The following is a 12,509-nucleotide window of genomic DNA, read 5'->3' as shown; positions in this document are numbered from 1 at the left end:
CATCAGGGGGTTCAGGGTTCGAAGGGCACCCCTTCCTCGTTGGGAGGCCATTCCCAGCTGGGCCTCCGCCGTCTTCCATACCCAGCATCTTCGGTTCTCTCACCGTTTGCGACAGTGGGTGTTTCGCCTGCCAGAGACCCCCAGTGTCCACAAGTCATTTGCGATGGCATGCCATATACCCTTCTTTTGATGGGCGCTGACCTGCAGAGAAATACACATAGGCAAAGGTACTAGTCAGACCGTACTGCATGTTGCACTCATGGCCCACCATCCCCTTATGCACGGACCGGCCCAGCATACATGCTGCATGCTGCCCAGGGTCCATCCACCAACCCTCCCACACGAGGCCTTCACACACAGCACCCCATGCATTCATGCCCCATGCATCGTGCTCACAGTGTGCTCACCTGTTGGTCTGGAGGTCCATACAGCATTCGGTACTGGGGTAGGACCCCATCCACCACTCTCTCTAACTCCGCCGAGGTGAAGGCAGGAGTCCTTTCCCAGTCACACGAGCCATGGTCGGTTCCACACACAGGTCACAGCAGCATATGCAGTTTAGGGCCTCTCCTGTTGAAGGTCAGGTAGCAAGTGAGTGAACAGATAGAAAGTAGGGGTCACGTCAGTGGAGATGCGTACAGTCACCACTGGCGTACATCGCCATTGGCCACTGTACCCCATAGGGGACAATAATAACCAATGAGGAGCTGCACGGCGGTTCTCCACCTCCTAGCTCAATGGCGAACGTCGGGGGAATTACACCATTTCCACATGTCCCTCCATACAGGACAGGCAGATGCCATTTCAGTGGGGGTACAGGCCATGGCTTCTAACTGCGTCACAGTACACAAAAGCACCATTTGGACCCCTCCAACAATATACAGTTACAATCACAACATGCAATGAAGTGCAGTGGTTGGAATAATGAGATACAGACCAGCTGCTCATCGTTTTGCCCCATAGATTGTAACCGCTGCAGATAAATAGGAGATGGCGACATCCCCCCAAGTACAGACCACTAGTGGACTTGGCAACAATGGAGGACAGGCACATGATCCTCTCTTATAGACTTGACAGGGCCACAATCACAGAGCTGTGTGCCCAATTGGAGCCTGACCTGATATCTGCTATCTGTCAACCCACTGGGAACCCCCCTCTTGTGCAAGTCCTACCTGTGCTCCATTTCCTGGCAATTGGCTCTTTCCAAGTGACAGTGGGCTTGGCAGCAGGAATGTCTCAGCCAATGTTCTCAATAGTGCTGACCAGAGTGTCTGCTCTGATTAAACACAAGGCTAGCTATATCGCTTTCCCCCAGGTGGAGGATTTGGCCACAGTGAAAGCTGATTTCTATGCAATGGGACATATCCCCAACATCATTGGGGCAATTGATGGTACACATATTGCATTCGTTCCCCCCACCGGAGAAATGAACAGGGGTTCAGAAATTGAAAGAGCTTTCACTCCATGAATGTGTAGATAGTGTGCCTGGCGGACCAGTACATCTCTCATGTCAATGCAAAGTATCCTGGGTCTGTGCATGATGCCTTTATCCTGAGGAATAACAGCATCCCAACTTCAGAGGCACAGGATATGGCTAATAGGTGAGCCCTGGTTCCCACCCAGTGGATGTTGGTGTATGGGTATGATGTGGGCCCTAAGGGTTAGTGTGTGGCTAACAGTTGTCACTCAATATTTGCAATGGAGACCAGGGTGGTGTTGATGTCCTTCAGGTCCCCCCTGATCCCCAGGCACTGTCCCTCCTGCAGCCGCTGGTTCTCCTGTATCTTGTCCAGTAACTGATCCATCGTCTCCTGGAAATTATGGTATGCTCCCAGGATCATGGTGAGTGTCTCCTGGAGGGTCGGTTCCCTGGGCCTGTCCTCCACCTGTGGCACAGCAGTCTTCCCATCTTCCCTGTTGTCCTGTGCCTCTGTCCCCTGAAACGTGTGCCTGCTGCCACTGACCCCAGGTCCCTGATCGCCCTGGTGGCCTGGGGTCCCTGTAGTGGTGGACACACTGCTGATTGACGTGTCCTGGGGACAGAGGTATGGGCCTGCTGGGTGGGTGCTGGGCTGGTGTTTCCTGCGAGGGGGGGCTCTGTGGAGGTATGGGACTGTGGCTGGGTAACCGACTGTCCAGAGATCCCTGATGGGCCAGGTTGGTCATCTTGATCCAGGCAAGCAGAGCTGCTGTCATCACTGTGGGCCTCTTGGGGGGGACTGGATGTTGCTAGCACCTCTTCTCCGGTGACGTGAACTGGGGGACCTATGGGGATGCAAACGCAGTGTTATTGTTTCTGCGTGTGACAAATTGTGCATGGGTGTGTTGCCCTCTATGGTTGTTATTGCCCTGGCAGATTAGCCTTTGTGTGGGTTGTTATTTGGTGGGCTAAGTGAATGTCTCTAGTGTGCATGCAGTAGTTATAGTGTCCATGCAGGTCTATGGGGGTGTCCATGCATTGGTGTTGCATGCAGGGCATGGCATTGGGATGCGTGAGATGTGTTGGTGGGGTGTGTGGGAGGTGGTGGAGTGATGGGAGTGAGGGTAAGGGTGGGGGTATGGGATGGCATGCAGGTAGGGGGGTGAAAGTAGTAAAGATTTGACTTCCCAGAGTCCAGTCCTCCTCCTACTCCTGCTAGGCCCTCAGGATGCATGATTGCCAAAACTTGGTCCTCCCATGCTAGTTATGGAGGAGGAGGTTGGGGTCCACCACCAGTCCTCTGTACAGCTATTTGGTGTCTTGCTGCCACAGAACGCACCTTCCCCAGTAGGTCGTTCCACCTCTTTCTGATGTGATCCCTTGTTCTGGGGTGCTGTCCCACGGTGTTGACCCTGTCCACGATTCTCCGCCATAGCTCTATCTTCCTAGCGATGGATGTCTGCTGCACCTGTGATCCGAATAGCCGTGGCTCTACCCGGATGATTTCCTACCACCTTAGACCTCCGAGAACCTGGGGTGTTGTTATGGTGCCATGGGTGTAGTGTGAGTGTAGTGTGAGTGGTGTGGGTGAGGGTGTGTGGGGTGATGTGTTGGGGTGTGTGCTGTAAGGTGCGTGGATGGTGTATGGGTGATGGTGTTATGTGGCTCTGGTTCTGTGGGTGCTCTTGCTGTATCTCTCTCCGTTGGCAATTCTTTCTAGTCGTAAAGGTTTGTGGGTAATGTGAGTTTGTTTTATATTGGTGTGAGTGCAGTCTGTGTATGTGTGTCAGTTGTGTGTTATTTAAATTGTCCAATGTAGTAGTGTTTTGTATGTGTATGTGTATTTTGAGCGTGGTGGTATGTACCGCCAATGGTTTAGCGCCATTGAATGTCCGCCGCAGTGATTCGTGGGTCATAATATTGTGGCCATAGTTCTCTTGGCGTAACGGTGTGGGTTTGGATACCGCCAGTTTATCACTGACCTTTGGGCAGGCGGACTTGTGTGTGTGGCTGTATAGTGACGGATAGCTATGAGTGTGTCATAATATGGGTAACGGTAATCTGCAGCGTCGGCGGTATGTTGTCGGCATGGCGGTAAGCGGAACTTACCACCAATGTCATAAGAAGGGCCTTAATGTTTTCTAGTACATAGAAGCAAATAGCGCTCAAAAGTTCACACTAGAAAGGGACAAAGTCCAGATTTCAGGCACCCACGAGGTAACAATGTCACACTTACTTTCAGAAGTGTTTCTTGATTCAGGAAAGTGGTCCACATCACCAGCCAATGGTTCAGAGGCTCTGGTTTGCTTCTTGGGGTCTGGGACTACAACTCCCACTATGCACCTCTTCAACTTATGGAGTTGCTCCAAACGTCTCCAAACTTCTGGATCTTCTTCCAGGGGACCTTTTTGGGTCCTTGAAGTGTCCACAACTTGATCCAAGGTTGAAGAAGCTCTGAGTTGCTCCTTGGGAGTTGTGACTATGATTCCCAGAATGCACCTGGTCAGAATCCTTAAATGATCACTGGACGCTGGTCGGATGGGCTCTGCTTATAGGACTTGATACAGGAGTCTATGGGCAGCTCCTTTGTACCTGTAGCAAACAGGGAGTCCTTCCTTGAACCAGTCCTTCTTGTGGTGGAGCCCAAGTGTGCCGCTGGTGCAGTCCTTCAGAGTGCATTGTCCAGGTGGAGGTCAGGAGTCCAGCAGGACAGTCCTTTTTCTCCTGATGTTCTTTCTTGTAGGGATCTGGTAGGAATCTGAGGTGTGGGTGTAACTTTACCATATGTATCCTTTCTTCTGGCTGAGAAACCAGGGGGTCCTGGTTCTTAAATTAGATGCAGGGTCCTTCTCCCTGTGATGATCACTTCCTGGGAAATGTGGCAAAAATCAATCCCCGGGAGCAACATTCTTCAAAAATCCATCATGGCTGAAATAGATTTTTGGATGTTGCATCTGGCTGAGCCCACACACTGGTGTGGTTAAAAATCCTAAACACACCCCTTTCCTGATCTAATCAAGAGGGCACCTAATTGTCAGGGGCTGCAGGATGTGAGGGAGGTTCTGGGTTGCTCCAAATGTCCTTCCCTGCCTGTGAAGACCAGATTGGCAGCCCTCACCCTTCCTGCTTCCCCGTCTGCTGAGGTAGGTCTCCTCCTCCAGGCACCTCCTTTGTATTCATCCCAGGCCATTTCACACCTCATCAAGGCAGCGTGGCCAGGCTGCCAGAGGCTGGCCAATCAGAGAAGGGCACTGCAGACCTGAAGTTGGCAACTTTTCAGGAAGAGTTTAAAACTCTTTACCTGAACTAGTTAGATTAAACCCAACAATTGTAAGTTGTGGGATTTATTTTAACAATCAATTTGATACCAAACTTGAGGTATCTCACACTTAAGGGGACTTTGTTAATTAAAATAAAGTCTCCCCATTTTAGCCTACGGAGGCCTTTCACGAGGGAAAAACAAATTTGGCTTTTTTACCTCACCAAGGCTTATGAAACTATGTTTATAAGGTCCCTGCTTATAGTTACAATGCACCCAACCCTAGGGGCACATAGGGCACACGTTAAGGGTGACATATATGTGAAAACAAGGTATTTTAAGACTTTGGAAGCACTTTTAATTCCAAAGTTGAATTTGTATTTAACTTTAAGTTAAAAGCAGCCAGCAAGGCAGCCCTGCCTTTAAAATGACCCGGGGTACCTCAGAAGTAAACCTGTGGTTGCACTACTTATGCTGGGGTCCCTAGACCTCCATGCACTACCATATACTAGAGACTTATAGGTAGGATGACATAGCCAATTATAATTAACCTAATTTGCATACTCATTTTACACAGAGCACAGGCCCTGAGACTGGTTAGCAGTATCAAGATCACCATCAGACTCAGGAAAACACCAGGAAAAAGTGAAAAATGCGGGCAAAATGTTAAGGGGCCTCTGTAATTAGCCCTGTTTTCTCAAGGTCGGGGAAGCATTGAGGCTACACCTGTGGTCCCAGATAGCCTGTAAAGGGCACATAATAAAAAAAAAGTTAAAAAAAAAAAATAGGAACTAATGGTCAAGGTCTCACACCCTCACACTGGTAATTTAGGGTTTTATTCCAGGTTTGTCCATGATCATTTCCCTCCTTTATTTTTTTTAAACTTCAAACATTTAAGGCACATACTGAAAGGTGATCTCACTCTTTTTAATTGACAAATACATTTTTCCTTTTCAATTTGTCCAGCAAATTCTCAGTATTTCATCCATCAAAACCTAAAAAACTTTCTATCTCTCTCCCTGTCACTCTCTTTCTCTCACTCTCTTTCTCTCTCTCTCTCTCTCTCTCTTTCAATCTCTTTCTTCCACTCACATACTCACTCAGACTCTTACCCACCCACTCACAGACCTACTCAGATGCTGACGCAGTCACTCACTGACCCACACAGACCATCGTGCACTCACTCACAACACCAGTCACACCCTCATGCACATTCACAGACCCACTGAGACACTCACTCGCCCACTCACAGACCCACTCAGACCCACTCACACCTATCTTCCGAGAGAGAGGTCTGACAGGAGAGGCCAGTCCATCCAAACTCCCTACTATGCACATCTATCACCTGAGAGAGATGTCTGACAGGAGAGGCCAGTCCCCCCCACACTCTACTACAAATACCCATCAATTCAGAGAGAGGTCTGAAAGGAGGGGTCAGTCCATCTTTATACCTTACTATGCACACCCGTCGTCTGAGACAGAGATCTGGAAGAGGAGGCTTGTTATTCTCCATTTTTTTTATGCACACGCATCATCTGAGAGAGAGGTATAGAAGGGGAGGGATGTCATTCCACATACTCTATTATGCACACACATCATCTGATAGAGAGGTCTGAAAGTAGAGGCCAGTCGATCCACACATCCTACTATGCATACCTGTCATCTGAGAGAGAGGTCTGACAGGAGATGCAAGTCTATCTTCACACCCTACTATGCACATCCACCATCAGTGAGAGATGTCAGACAGGAGAGGACAGCCCCTCTCAAACTATTACTATGCATACCCATCATGAGAGAGAGATCTGACAGAAGAGACCAGTCCTTCTACACACTCTACCATGCAAACCTGTCATCTAAGAGAGAGGTATGACAAGAGAGGCCAGACACACTACACCTGCCATCTGAGACAAAGGTCTGAAAGTAGAGGCTAGTCTGTTCACACATCCTATTACATACTCCTGTCACCTGGGAGAGAGGTCTGAAAAGAGAGACCAGTCCCTCCCTACTCATTACTATGTACACCTGTCACCTGATAGAGAGGTCAGAAAGTAGAGGCCACTCCATCTACACACCCTACTATGCACACCCACCAGCTGAGAGAGAAGGCCAGTCCATCCACTGAGGTTAGAAAATAGAGGCCAGTTCATCCACACATTCTACTATGCACACCTGTCTTTCAATAGAGAGGCCTAATGGGAGAGGACTGTCCATCCATAAGCACTACTATGCACACCCATCATCTAAGAGAGAGGTCAGACAGGAAAGGCCAGTCTATCCGCAAACCCTACTACACACACCTGTCATTTCAGAGAGAGGTCTGAAAGGAGAGGGCAGTCAATCCATACACCCTACTATACATATCTGTCATCTGAGAAAAGAAGTCTGGAAGGGGGGGCTGTCATTCCCCACACACTGCTATGCACACCCATCATCCGACAGAGAGGTCTGAAAGTAGAACTAAATCAATCCACACAATTACTATGCACACGCATCATCTGAGAGCGAGATCTGATAGAAGATGCCAGTTTATCCAGGTACCCTACTACGCATGCCCATCATCAGTGCGAGAGGTTAGACAGGAGAGGGCAGTCACTCCCCACACATTACAATGCACACCTGTCATCTAAGAGAGAGAGGTCTGAAAGTTGAGGATAGTCCATCCATATACATTCTACACGCACCTGTTAGCTTAGAGAGGGAGACATTGGACAAGAGAGGGCAGTCCCTCCCCATGCACCACAATGCATACCTGGTCCATCCATACATCCTATTACACACACCCATCATCTGAGAAAGAAGTCTGACAGGAGAGGCCAGTCCCACCCTACAATGCACACCTGTGATCTGGAATAGAGGTCTGAAGGGAGAGATCTGTCATACCCTACACCTTACTATATAGTTCTGTCATCCAAGAGAGAACTTTAAGCATAAAGGTCAGTCCCTCCCCACACAGTGTTATGCACATGTGTCATGCAAGAGAGGGGTCTTAGTGGAAAGACCGGTTTCTCCACAGAACCTACAATGTATACCTGTTCTCCGAGAGAGAGGTTGACAAGAAGAAGGTAGTCCCTCCTCAGACCCTTATATGCACACTCATGCAAGAGACAGTAGTTATTAGAGAGGCTAGTCCTTTCCATACTCTACTATTTTAATACTTTTGCACTTTCACAAAAGTAAAAGGCAAGCTTAAGGGAGTGAAGCTTGCTGCATGAGGCTCGGACAAGCCCTCAAGACTCTTGCGAGACCCACATTGAAAATTACTGGGCTTGCCACAACATGTTTATAAATCCTTGAGAGTCTTGCGAGGCCATATGGGAAGAAGTAGAAAAAATAGGCCAAGGCTAAACCAATAGCTTACATTTTTATATATGGTTGAATAAATGCTGTGAAGTAATTGGCTGCAGAGATAGACATAGTTCAGATTGTCCTTGGTGCTCTCACAATTTGGACTGTACAATCGTACAAGGAGAGAAAAGAACATGCATTACCACAATATAAGTGCCATTAACTGGTTAAAACAACCATGATGCAATACAAGGAAAGCACACTCAGTGAATGTTAACTAAAAGCTGTTACAAAAACCATTAAAGGGGATTTTGATGAATGCAGTACATGTACTGAGAAACAGATACATTTCTTCTGTGTAGAATACAAGACCGAGGTTCTATTAGGTTCACCAAATAGTTGACTTTCCCTCCACAAAAGTAAGAAAAACTACAATATGATTGCCTGCATTGCTTGAGGGTTCAGAATGATACTATATGTGTTGCATAACCTCATACACTTCAATTGCCCTTGGTGGCTTAGAGGTGAAACAAGTGTATTCTTTTTGACATGTTCTCAGCAGAGGCCATTTGGCTTTTGATTAAAAGTGATTGGTGTATTCAGCTACCTTCAAGTTACAGCTTCATTTTCAGGTAATTAAAAATTGAATATATTTTAAATATGAAGTCTCCGGTTAAATTGAAAAAATTAAATAATATATTTTGAAATAACTTTCAGTATATTTGTTTTCAAAGAAAGTACTAACATGTGAATGTTTAGAAAGCTAAATAAAATGTTAAAGTTCTTGCTATTGAACATTAGATGATTGCATCTTTCATATATTGTTGAGTTCATAGGTGGCCATGGAAATAGTTTCCTTTTACGATCTAGGGACCAGATGTACGCCCCTCACTGTTTGTGACTCACAATTTGCAATTTTTAGCAACTCACAAATTGCAAGTCGCAAACACTGATGTACAACAGTATCTGAGCCATTGGGAATGGCCAGCTGGGGGCAGTAGCCCCCTATGTATGTGGCTGCATGTTAAATATAGCATTTCTTTAAAGTGTAGCCTGTTTTCCTTAAAGGAACACTGGATGTATTTGAAAAATAAAAATGAAAGGTTTTCTTCTCAATTTTTGGAGTGGGCAGTGGTCCGTGTGACCACTGTCTGCTCTGAAAAAATATTGGTTCCCCCTTTCACAAGGGGCAAGGGGGCCCCTAGGGACCCGTTCCTATTTGCGAATGGGTTACCACCTCCTTCACGAAGTTGGCAAAGTATGAATGTTTTGGACCGCATTCCTCTTGCAAAACATTCATATATACTAGTGTGACTCGCTATTAGGAAGCGTCCTTTACATGCCCCTTTTTAATACTGGCTTCCAATCCCTATTTTGCAAGTCAGAAATAGGTTACTGACTCACAAAATAGGGTTGGTACATAGGAAAATGCATTTACCAGTCACAAAGACCAGTAAAATGCTTCATACCACTGCCTCTAGGTGTTCCTCAAGAATGGTTAATGTATATTTTTACTTTTGAACGTAATACGGGTTCTTTTGGACAGTGGGGGTCCTAAATACAGTCAAATATATACTAGAATGTGTTTGCACTAGATAGCTTGAAATAAGTGAAATGAGTCATAGATGCAGCTGACTCAGAGAAAATATGTCTAAATAAGCAATGAATTCCTCACTAAATTGTTTAACACTGAGGTTTCATACTGTACTTATGTATTATGTAGATAGTGCCCATTGAGATTAAATCAAATCATTCATACTCTATATAGGTGTACATTGAAGGCTTTATCAAATTGCATTTTAGTTAAACTGAACACTTGTAAAATCTGTTGTGTGTGGACTGCAATTATATAGGTTTGGATTTTATGCAGAAATTATAGATGTGGTTCACTGACAGTAACGTCTTCATAGAGAGATGGCTTTCCAACAAAACACTTTTACAGTCAGAATCTAACATGTAGAAAGGCCTCAACAGAGAGGTCATTTTGTTATTAAAGTGTTTCACTGGCAATATTTAACTTGTACAGGGCTGTCAGGAGAGATGATGCGCTCTGATAAAATTTGTCCAGTCACTCTGCATGGACTTGTATAAGAAGGAGTTACTCTTTTATAAAGCACTACCACAACCAAAGTGCACACTGTTTAAATCTGGTAGAAGAGAGCCTACTGTTTGTCTACAATAACCCTTTACTCTCTTCAGAGGTATGAATAGAGACCTTGCTGTCTGTAAACCCATTTATCATTAGTAAACCCTTTATCACCCAAGCTATAACCTCTGAAGAGAATGTTCTCATAGAAGTAAGCCAACCACTCTGTTTATAACTCTATTATAAACCTATCATTTTAAATCAAACTTGACTATCCCTCATCTCCTCTCTGGCAGAATGTAGTAACACAGGGCCTAGTGTTTGTCTGAGGCCTTTTTCACACACCCTTTACCCTGTTCACAGATCTCAGTAGACATCTTGCTCTTTAAAAAGCCATGTAAGACAAGAGGTACTAGCAATCAAAGGTCTTCTAAACAACAGTTAGCTCATTGTTGAGCTGCCACTTAGAGATACTGCTGTTACAAAGGTAGTATGAGATAGGATCACTGTTTGATGGACTGCACAGTGCAGAATGGATAGCATGTGCATATATAGTTGTCTACTAGTTCTGTTAATGCTTCTACAAAATCTGTTCTGCTGAGCAAAGGCCTTGAAAAATCACAAACATGTTACTAGAACTGCAAGTCCGGTAACTTGAATAATCTACTTAACCTTACTGTAATGTACTTGATTTGTAAACTGGTGTCAAATTGTGTGAACCTAGGCAAATATTTTATTTTATGGAGCCACCTTTTTCTACACTATCGCATATGAGAGAACGCCCCAATCTGTGGAATGAGTATTTCTACTGTACAAAAAACTATTTTTGATTTAATAGACTAAACATTTGCTCCATGCATAATACAAATCACGCATCAAGATGACATAATGGGTACATGTGACCCCCATCTTGTCTCTTAGAGGTAGGAATATTTCTAAGTTTGTTTTTAAAAACTCACTTTTAATAAATATATTACTAAAGCATGATGTGGTAGTACATTGTCATTTACAGATAGCACAGTTTTCAGTGAAATGGCCACATGCTTTGTAACATGCCATTTTAACAATAAAACTATGGTAATGCATGATCAATGTTTGGAAATTGTGTTTCAGCAAAAATATTTTGAATTTGCCATGCAGAATTATACAAATGTGTCTTCTTAACTACTGAAATATTTTTTTTAACGTTTGTACAGTTCTCTTAAATAGCTGTTCCAATGCTGTGTTATAAAAAAAATGCCTGGCATCTTAGTCTTATATGTTGCAAAAAAACTGACTTTTGACCTCTATCTCCGAATGCAGAGCAAATGTGACAAGATAAAAACAGGATTTAAAGGCATCTCTTTTGCTCGTTCACTTTGTGAGTAAACATAACACCTGTTGTTTGTCAGCTCACTAGAACAGTTGACTAGACCCTAAAAAAAGCTTGTCCTGATAAAATCTGACTTGCCATAGCAAGCAGGCGAGCATATATTTCTTGATGGCTGTCAGAGGAATCATTAGAGAGTGTATTGTTACTGTACTGAACGAAACAACCTATTCACTCAGACAAAACATCTGCAGAGAGGGATGGTTTTGCTAGTAAGAGGTATTACACTCAACCCTCACAGTAAAAAGAACTCTGACCACAGTCTATATTGTCATGAAAAAGAAGCATCTAGCCTATATACACATATTGGAAAAGGCCACCCTCTCTCTTAAAATTGAACCAGAATTTGTGTTTTGTTCAAGTGTGATTATAGATGGCCTAGCATTTGTATAGATCATTCTACATATATTCTTTATCCTTTTCAGAAGTGTCAGTAAACAGATAGCTGTTTGTGAACTAAAGCAAACACCCTCTTCACTATGAGAAAACATCTGTTAAGACACATGCCTCTTTTATTAAAGCTCTTCACTCCTACTTTTTAACCTGTACAGGGCTGCCAGGAGAAATGGTGTGCTTTTATAAGTGGGAGACATTAAGGGGGTTATTCTAACTTTGGAGGAGTGTTAATCCGTCCCAAAAGTGACGGTAAAGTGACGGATATACCACCAGCCGTATTACGAGTTCCATAGGATATAATGGACTCGTAATACGGCTGGTGGTAAATCCGTCACTTTTCCGTCACTTTTGGGACGGATTAACACCTCCTCCAAAGTTAGAATAACCCCCTAAGTATTGGCTTGGGTAACAAAACGTTACTGTTTCATGAAACCGTATCACAATCAAACTGTACCCTGTTTAAATCCGGTAGGAGAGGGCCTAGAGTGTTTGAGATGTGTTAGAGATGGCAGAGATCTCGATGTCTTTAGATCCAGTCAAACACCATGGGGGTGATTCAGACCTTGGCGGACGGCGGAGGCCGTCCGCCAAGGTTCCGCCGCCGAATGACGGCACCGCGGTCAAAAGACCGCGGCGGCCATTCAGACATTTCCGCTGGGCCGGCGGGCGCTCTCCAAAAGAGCGCCCGCCGGCC

The sequence above is a fragment of the Pleurodeles waltl genome, chromosome 3_1 (genome assembly GCF_031143425.1).
Source record: "Pleurodeles waltl isolate 20211129_DDA chromosome 3_1, aPleWal1.hap1.20221129, whole genome shotgun sequence".
Lineage (NCBI taxonomy): Eukaryota > Metazoa > Chordata > Amphibia > Caudata > Salamandridae > Pleurodeles > Pleurodeles waltl.
The sequence above is the reverse complement of the archived record's forward strand: the minus strand, read 5'-3'. Positions refer to the sequence as shown.